Below are 10,078 nucleotides of genomic sequence, written 5' to 3' on the forward strand. Positions count from 1 at the left end.
AAAGACACTAACCTTTCAAAGCTATTTTTCTTCACTTGGTAAAGTTTTGTGCTAGTAACTCAGGACCTATTCCCAACGTGTGAATAGAGAAAAGGTAATAAAAGAGCTAAAAAACCCACTATCACACTATTTGCGCCATTTATAATTACTAGCCATTTGATCAACAAAACTATTCACCTACTGTTAAAAGTGAATGATCTTGATTCACTCAAGATAACCGCATGACTGTAATTATTACATTAAGTGCATTAAACATAGCACGCACCTTTGACATTCCCTAAAACGTATTCAAAAATCCAAGCTTGCCAAATATTAAACGATCGAGTGTTGAGCTTGGGTGATACTAGGACAAGCTTACAAGGTTCTGAGGTATAAATGTCGCGACAAAGCTCAACTTGCTCATACAAAAACAAGTCAAGCTTTGGGGTTGTGATCCGTACCCGAATATCTCGGACGCATAACGCCACACCTCGGAACAAAATTTTAAATATTAAAAACTCCGCTTAATCAAGTAACCATTTTTAACACCTCTATAGCACTTGCGCACATCTCGGCCACATCATACGCAGGTCAGTTACCACTAGGGGTGGCAGGAGTACCCGAACCGTGGGTACTCGACCCGCCCCTACATGCTAGGCGGGGTCAGGGTAAACCTGCCCCAGAGTATTGGTGCACGAAATTGTAATCATCAACAATGGTGCCAAAGGACTTGGAGCTCTTAAACGTGAATTACACTTTGTCACAATTTCACACAACTAACCAGCAAGTGCACTGGGTCGTCCAAGTAATACCTTACGTGAGTAAGGGTCGATCCCACGGAGATTGTTGGCTTGAAGCAAGCTATGGTCATCTTGTAAATCTCAGTCAGGCAGATTCAAATGGTGATGGAGGATTGATAATTAAAAGATGAATAAAACATAAAATAAAGATAGAGATACTTATGTAATTCATTAGTGGATTTCAGATAAGCGTATGAAGATGCTTTGTTCCTCTTGAACCTCTGCTTTCCTATTGCCTTCTTCCAATCATTCATACTCCTTTCCATGGCAAGCTTTATGTTGGGCATCACCGTTGTCAATGGCTACATCCCGTCCTCTCAGTGAAAATGGTCCTGATGCTCTGTCACAGCATCGGCTAATCAGCTGTTGGTTCTCGATCATGTCGGAATAGGATCCATTGATCCTTTTGCGTCTGTCACACGCCCCACAATCGCGAGTTTGAAGCTCGTCATAGTCATCCCTTCCCAGATCCTACTCAGAATACCACAGACAAGGTTTAGACGTTCCGGATCTCAGGAATGGTCACCAATAATTCTAGCCTATACCACGAAGGTTCCAATCTTAGATTAGAAACCCAAGAGATATACATTCAAGCTTGTTTGCATGTAGAACGGAAGTGGTTGTCAGTCACGCGTTCATAGGTGTGAATGGTGATGAGTGTCACATAATCATCACATTCATCATGTTCTTGGGTGCGAATGAATATCTTAGAGAAGAAATAGACTTGAGTTGAAGAGAAAAACAATAGTACTTTGTATTAATTCATGAAGAACAGCAGAGCTCCACACCTTAATCTATGGTGTGTAGAAACTCCACCGTTGAAAATACATAAGAACAAGGTCTAGGCATGGCCGTGAGGCCAGCCCCCCAAACATGTCTAAGATAGTATAAGACTTATCAAAGATCGATTGTATAAAAAGTGTGAAAATACAATAGCAAAAGGTCCTATTTATAGAGAACTAGTAACCTAGGGTTTACAGAAATCAGTAATTAATGCAGAAATCTTCTTCCGGGCCCACTTGGTGTGTGCTTGGGCTGAGCATTGAAGCTTCCATGTGTAGACACTTTTCTTGGAGTTAAACGCCAGCTTTTGTGTCAGTTTGGGCGTTTAACTCCAGCTTTTGTGCCAGTTTTGGAGTTAAACGCCAGAATTCTTGAGCTGACTTGGAACGCCTGTTTGGGCCATCAAATCTCGGGCAAAGTATGGACTATTATATATTGCTGGAAAGCCCAGGATGTCTACTTTCCAACGCAATTAAGAGCGGGCCAATTGGGATTTTGTAGCTGCAGAAAATCCACTTTGAGTGCAGGGAGGTCAGAATCCAACAGCATCTGCAGTCCTTTTTCAGCCTCTGAATCAGATTTTTGCTCAGGTCCCTCAATTTTAGCCAGAAAATACCTGAAATTACAGAAAAATACACAAACTCATAGTAAAGTCCAGAAGAGTGATTTTTATTTAAAAACAAATAAAAAATAATAAAAACTAATTAAAATATACTAAAAACATACTAAAAACAATGCCAAAAAGCGTATAAATTATCCACTCATCACAACACCAAACTTAAATTGTTGCTTGTCCCCAAGCAACTGAAAATAAAATAGGATAAAAAGAAGAGAATATACAATGAATTCCAAAAACATCTATGAAGATCAGTATTAATTAGATGAGCGGGGCTTTTAGCTTTTTGCTTCTGAACAGTTTTGGCATCTCACTTTATCCTTTGAAGTTCAGAATGATTGGCTTCTATAGGAACTCAGAATCCAGATAGTGTTATTGATTCTCCTAGTTAAATATGTTGATTCTTGAACATAGCTACTTTATGAGTCTTGGCCGTGACCCTAAGCACTTTGTTTTCCAGTATTACCACCGGATACATAAATGCCACAGACACATAACTGGGTGAACCTTTTCAGATTATGACTCAGCTTTACTAGAGTCCCCAATTAGAGGTGTCCAGAGTTCTTAAGCACACTCTTTTTGCTTTGGACCACGACTTTAACCGCTCAGTCTCAAGTTTTCACTTGACACCTTCACGCCACAAGCACATGGTTAGGGACAGCTTGGTTTAGCCGCTTAGGCCAGGATTTTATTCCTGTGGGCCCTCCTATCCACTGATGCTCAAAGCCTTGGATCCTTTTTATCACCCTTGCCTTTTGGTTTAAAGGGGTATTGGCTTTTTCTGCTTGCTTTTCTCTTTTTTTTTTTTACAAGCTTTTCACTGCTTTTTCTTGCTTCAAGAATCAATTTTATGATTTTTCAGATCATCAGATAACATTTCTCCTTTTCCTTTCATTCTTTCAAGAGCCAACAATTTTAACATTCATAAACAAACAAATTCAAAAATATGCACTGTTCAAGCATTCATTCAGAAAAATAATAGTATTGCCACCACATCAAGATAATTAAACTGTTTTAAAATTTGAAATTCATGCACTTCTTTTTCTTTTTCAATTAAAAACATTTTTCATTTAAGAAAGGTGATGGATTCATTTTCATAGCTTTAATAGACACTAATGATCATGTAATAAAGACACAAACATAGATAAACATAAGCACAATTTTCGAAAAACAGGAAAATAAAGAATAAGGAAGTTAAAGAACGGGTCCACCTTAGTGATGGCGGCTTGTTCTTCCTCTTGAAGATCTTATAAAGTGCTTGAGCTCCTCAATGTCTCTTCCTTGCCTTTGTTGCTCATCTCTCATGGTTCTTTGATCTTCACTAATTTCATGGAGGAGGATGGAATGTTCTTGGTGCTCCACCCTTAGTTGTCCCATGTTGGAACTTAATTCTCCTAGGGAGGTGTTGATTTGCTCCCAATAGTTTTATGGAGGAAGATGCATCCCTTGAGGTATCTCAGGAAATTCATGATGAAGAATTTCCTCATGCTCTTGATGAGGTTCTCTTGTTTTCTCCATCCTTTTCTTAGTGATGGGTTTGTCCTCATCAATGAGAATGTCTCCCTCTATGTCAATTCCAACCGAATTGCAAAGGTGACAAATGAGATGAGGGAAGGCTAACCTTGCCAAAGGAGAGGACTTGTCCGCCACCGGCTTCCCTCTTGAATCTCTCTTCCATTGAGTGCCCTCTTCACATATGTCCATAAGGACTTGGTCCAACCTTTGATCAAAGTTGACCCTTCTTGAGTATGGGTGTGCATCTCCTTGCATCATAGGCAAGTTGAATGCCAACCTTACATTTTCCGGACTAAAATCTAAGTAATTTCCCCGAACCATTGTAAGCCAATTCTTGGGGTCCGGGTTCACACTTTCATCATGGTTCTTAGTGATCCATGCATTGGCATAGAACTCTTGAACCATTAAGATTCCGACTTGTTGAATGGGGTTGGTGAGAACTTCCCAACCTCTTCTTCGGATCTCATGTCGGATCTCCGGATACTCATTCTTTTTGAGTTTGAAAGGAACCCCGGCAATCACTTTCTTCTTGGCCACAACTTCATAGAAGTGGTCTTGATGCACCCTTGAGAGGAATCTCTCTATCTCCCATGACTCGGAGGTGGAAGCTTTTGCCTTCCCTTTCCTCTTTCTAGAGGTTTCTCCGGCCTTTAGTGCCATAAATGGTTATGGAAAAATAAAAAGCTTTAGCTTTTACCACACCAAACTTAGAAGGTTGCTCGTCCTCGAGCAAAAGAAGAAAGAAGAGAGTAGAAGAAGAAGAAATAGAGGAGATGGAGTGGGCTTTGTGTTTCGGCCAAGGGGGAGAAGTGGTGTTTAGGTTGTGTGAAAATGAAGAAGTGAATATGGGTTTATATAGGAGTGAGAAGGGGTGTGTATGGTTTGGCCATTATGGGTGGGTTTGGGAGGGAAAGTGGTTTGAATTTGAATGGTGAGGTAGGTGGGGTTTTATGAAGGATGGTTGTGAGTGATGAAGAGAATGGTGGGATTTGATAGGTGAGAGGTTTTTTGGGGAAGAGGTATTGAGGTGATTGGTGTATGGGTGAAGAAGAGAGAGTGGTGGGGTAGGTGGGGATCCTGTGGGGTCCACAGATCCTGAGGTGTCAAGGATATCTCATCCCTGCACCAAGTGGCGTGCAAAACGCCCCTTGCTGCCAATCCTGGCGTTAAACGCTAGGCTGCTGCCCATTTCTGGCATTTAACGCCAGCTTCTTGCCCATTCCTGGCGTTAAACGCCAGTCTGGTGCCCTTTTCTGGTGTTAAACGCCCAGAATGGTGCCAGACTGGGCGTTTAACGCCCATTCTGCTACCTTTACTGGCGTTTAAACGCCAGTAACTGTCTCCTCTAGGGTGTTCTATTTTTCATTCTATTTTTCACTTTGTTTTTGCTTTTTCAATTATTTTTGTGACTTCACATGATCATCAAACTACAGAAAATATAAAATAACAATAGAAAATTATCATAGAATAGTAGCGATTGGGTTGCCTCCTAACAAGCGCTTCTTTAATGTCAATAGCTTGACAGTGGGCTCTCATGGAGCCTCACAGATGTTCAGAGCAAGGTTGGAACCTCCCAACACCAAACTTAGAGTTTGAATGTGGGGGTTTAACACCAAACTTAGAGTTTGACTGTGGGGGCTCTGTTTGACTCTGTATTGAGAGAAGCTCTTCATGCTTCCTCTCCATGGTGACAGAGGGATATCCTTGAGCTTTAAACACAAGGGAGTCTTCATTCACTTGAATGATCAATTCTCCTCTGTCAACATCAATCACAGCTTTTGCTGTGGCTAGGAAGGGTCTGCCAAGGATGATGGATTCATCCATACACTTCCAAGTCTCTAGGATTATGAAATCAGCAGGGATGTAATGGCCTTCAACCTTTACCAAGACATCCTCTACAAGTCCATAAGCCTGTTTCTTTGAATTGTCTGCCATCTCCAGTGAGATTCTTGCAGCTTGTACCTCAATGATCCCTAGCTTCTCCATTACAGAGAGAGGCATGAGGTTTATGCTTGACCCTAGGTCACACAGAGCCTTCTCAAAGGTCATGGTGCCTATGTTACAAGGTATTGAGAATTTTCCAGGGTCTTGTCTCTTCAGAGGTAATTTCTGCCTAGTCAAGTCATTCAGTTCTTTGATGAGCAATGGAGGTTCATCCTCCCAAGTCTCATTACCAAACAACTTGGCATTTAGCTTCATGATTGCTCCAAGGTACTTAGCAACTTGCTCTTCAGTAACATCTTCATCCTCTTCAGAGGAAGAATACTCATCAGGGCTCATGAATGGCAAAAGTAAATTTAATGGAATCTCTATGGTCTCAGTGTGAGCCTCAGATTCCCATGGTTCCTCATTAGGGAGCTCCATGGAGGTCAGTGATCGTCCATTGAGGTCTTCCTCAGTGGGAATCACTGCCTCTTCCTCCTCTCCATGTTCGGCCATGTGAGATGTGGTTATGGCCTTGCACTCTCTTTTTGGATTCTCTTCTGTATTGCTAGGGAGAGTGCTAGGAATGAGTTCAATAATTTTCTTACTCAGCTGACCCACTTGTGCCTCCAAATTTCTAATGGAGGACCTTGTTTCAGTCATAAAACTTTGAGTGGTTTTGATTAGATCAGAGACAATGGTTGCTAAATCAGAGTGGCTCTGTTTAGAATTTTCTGTTTGTTGCTGAGAAGATGATGGAAAAGGCTTGCTATTGCTAAACCTGTTTCTTCCACCATTATTGTTGTTGAAACCTTGTTGAGGTCTCTGTTGATCCTTCCATGAGAGATTTGGATGATTTCTCCATAAAGGATTATAGGTGTTTCCATAGGGTTCTCCCATGTAATTTACCTCTTCCATTACTGGGTTCTCAAGATCATAAGCTTCTTCTTCAGAGGAAGCTTCCTTAGTACTGCCTATTGCTGCTTGCATTCCAGACAGACTCTGAAAAATCATATTGACTTGCTGAGTCAATATTTTATTCTGAGCCAATATGGCATTCAGAGTATCAATTTCAAGAACTCCTTTCTTCTGATTTGTCCCATTATTCACAGGATTTCTTTCAGAAGTGTACATGAATTGGTTATTTGCAACCATTTCAATGAGTTCCTGAGCTTCTGCAGGCGTCTTCTTTAGATGAAGAGATCCTCCAGCAGAGCTATCCAATGACGTCTTGGATAGTTTAGACAGATCATCATAGAAAATTCCTATGATGCTCCATTCAGAAAGCATGTCAGAAGGACATCTTTTGATTAATTGCTTGTATCTTTCCCAAGCTTCATAGAGGGATTCACCTTCCTTCTGTCTGAAGGTTTGGACTTCCACTCTAAGCTTGCTCAATTTTTGAGGTGGAAAGAACTTTGCCAAGATGGCATTGACTAGCTTTTCCCAAGAGTTCAGGCTTTCCTTAGGTTGTGAATCCAACCATGTTCTAGCGATCTGTCTCTTACAGCAAAAGGAAAAAGCATAAGTCTGTAGACTTCAGGGTCAACCCCATTGGTCTTGACAGTGTCACAGATTTGCAAGAATTCAGCTAAGAACTGATGAGGATCTTCCAATGGAAGTCCATGAAACTTGCAATTCTGTTGCATTAGAGAAACTAATTGAGGCTTAAGCTTAAAGTTGTTTGCTCCAATGGCATGGATTGAGATGCTTCTCCCATAGAAGTCGGGAGTAAGTGCAGTAAAGTCACCAAGCACCTTCCTTGCATTGTTGGCATTGTTGTTTTCGGCTGCCATGGTTTCTTCTTCCTTGAAAAGCTCTGTTAGGCTCTCTAAAGAGAATTGTTCTTTAGCTTCTCTTAGCTTTCTCTTCAAGGTCCTTTCAGGTTTAGGATCAGCTTGAACAAGTATGCCTTTATCTTTGTTCCTGCTTATATGAAAGAGAAGAGAACAAGAAAGTAGGGAATCCTCTATGTCACAGTATAGAGATTCCTTGAGGTGTCAGAGGAAAAGAAGAATAGAAGGAGGAGGTAGATGGAAAAGAATTCGAACATATAAAGAAGGAGGGGGTTCGAATTGTACCTTGAGGATGAGTGTTAGTCCTTTAAATAGATGGATGTGAAAAGAGGGGAAGAATTTTCGAAAATAAATTAAAAAGATTTTGAAATAATAAAAAGAAAATTTTGAAAATTTGATTGAGATTTTCGAAAATTAAGTTTGGGAAAGAAATTAAGTGATTTTGAAAAAGAATTTGAAATTAGAAATCAAAAAGATATGATTGAAAATTAATTTTGAAAAAGATGTGATTGAAAAAATATGATTGAAAAGATATGATTGAGAATCAAATTAAAAAAAAGAGAAAGTTTTAAAATTAAAGTTGATTACTTGACTAACAAGAAATTAAAATATATGATTCTTAAAATTTAAAATTTGATCATTTCTTAATAGGCAAGTAACAACTTGAAAATTTTGAAGTAAATCATTAATTTTAGCAAGGATTTTCGAAAATAGTAATAAATAAAAAATGGAAAGAAATTGATTTTGAAGAGATATGATTGAAAAGATATGATTTGAAAAAGATTTGATTTTGAAAAATTATGAAGATTTGAAAAAAAAAATTTGAATTAAAAACAAAATCTTCCCTCAAGTGTCATCCTGGCGTTAAACGCCCAGAATGGCATCCATTCTGGCGTTTAACGCCCAAAACTCTACCTTTTTGGGCGTTAAACGCCCAGCTAGGTACCCTGGCTGGCGTTTAAACGCCAGTTTGCCTTCTTCACTGGCCGTTTTGAACGCCCATCTTTTTCTGTTTGATTCCTCTGCTGAATATTCTGAATCTTCAATTCTCTGTATTATTGACTTCAAAAGACATAGTTTTAAAAAAATTTTTGAATTTTTTTTATGATGAGAAATAATAAAAAAATGCAACTAAGATCAAATAAACAATGCATGCAGGATACCAGATTTAAAAAATTTCATATAGAAGACACTAACAAATTGAGAATGCATATGAGAAATAACAAAACACACAAAACAAGAGAATTTAAAGATCAGAGCAATGAAACCATCAAGAACAACTTGAAGATTAATGAAGAACATATTGCATGTTTTCGAAAAATGCAAGAAGAATGCAATTGACACCAAACTTAAAAATTGATACTAGACTCAAACAAGAAACATAAAATATTTTTTATTTTTATGATTTTATAAATTTTTTTGTGATTTTCGAAACTTATATGGAAAAAAAATAAAGGGATTCAAAACTTTTAATAAGAATTCAAGGAATCATGCAATGTTAGTCTAAAGCTTCAGTCTAAAAAGATTAGACATGTTTGGCCAAGCTTCAGCAGGACATTACATTCAGCAGCTAAATTGATGAGAATCAATAAGCTTTTGTGATGATAAGAACATCACCTTGAAACTCTAGAATTCATTCTTAAAAATTCTGAAAAGTACCTAATCTAAGCAACAAGATGAACCGTCAGTTGTCCAAACTCGAACAATCCCCGGCAACGGCGCCAAAAACTTGGTGCACGAAATTGTGATCATCAACAATGGCGCCAAAGGACTTGGAGCTCTTAAATGTGAATCACACTTTGTCACAATTCCGCACAACTAACCAGCAAGTGCACTGGGTCGTCCAAGTAATACCTTACGTGAGTAAGGGTCGATCCCACGGAGATTGTCGGCTTGAAGCAAGCTATGGTCATCTTGTAAATCTCAGTCAAGCAGATTCAAATGGTGATGGAGTATTGATAATTAAAAGATGAATAAAACATAAAATAAAGATAGAGATACTTATGTAATTCATTGGTGGATTTCAGATAAGCGTATGAAGATGCTTTGTTCCCCTTGAACCTCTGCTTTCCTATTGCCTTCTTCCAATCATTCATACTCCTTTCCATGGCAAGCTTTATGTTGGGCATCACCGTTGTCAATGGCTATATCCCATCCTCTCAGTGAAAATGGTCCTGATGCTCTGTCACAGCATCGGCTAATCAGCTGTCGGTTCTCGATCATGTCGGAATAGGATCCATTGATCCTTTTGCGTCTGTCACACGCCCCACAATCGCGAGTTTGAAGCTCGTCACAGTCATCCCTTCCCAGATCCTACTCAGAATACCACAGACAAGGTTTAGACGTTCCGGATCTCAGGAATGGCCGCCAATAATTCTAGCCTATACCACGAAGATTCCAATCTTAGATTAGAAACCCAAGAGATATACATTCAAGCTTGTTTGCATGTAGAATGGAAGTGGTTGTCAGTCACGCGTTCATAGGTGAGAATGGTGATGAGTGTCACATAATCATCACATTCATCATGTTCTTGGGTGCGAATGAATATCTTGGAGAAGAAATAGACTTGAGTTGAAGAGAAAAACAATAGTACTTTGTATTAATTCATGAAGAACAGCAGAGCTCCACACCTTAATCTATGGTGTGTAGAAACTCCACCGTTGAAA

General features: G+C 39.3%; 1 non-coding gene across 1 annotated transcript; it reads left to right on the forward strand.

The window, feature by feature from the left end:
* The first annotated feature begins 6,900 nt into the window (after positions 1-6,900).
* On the forward strand, positions 6,901-7,008 carry LOC148578716 (small nucleolar RNA R71). The gene has a single exon (XR_015902775.1). It is a non-coding gene; the product is annotated as a small nucleolar RNA R71 (small nucleolar RNA).
* Positions 7,009-10,078: the final 3,070 nt, after the last annotated feature.

Source organism: Arachis ipaensis, chromosome B1 (genome assembly GCF_059453495.1).
Source record: "Arachis ipaensis isolate K30076 ecotype BB chromosome B1, ASM5945349v1, whole genome shotgun sequence".
In the NCBI taxonomy this organism is placed as follows: domain Eukaryota; kingdom Viridiplantae; phylum Streptophyta; class Magnoliopsida; order Fabales; family Fabaceae; genus Arachis; species Arachis ipaensis.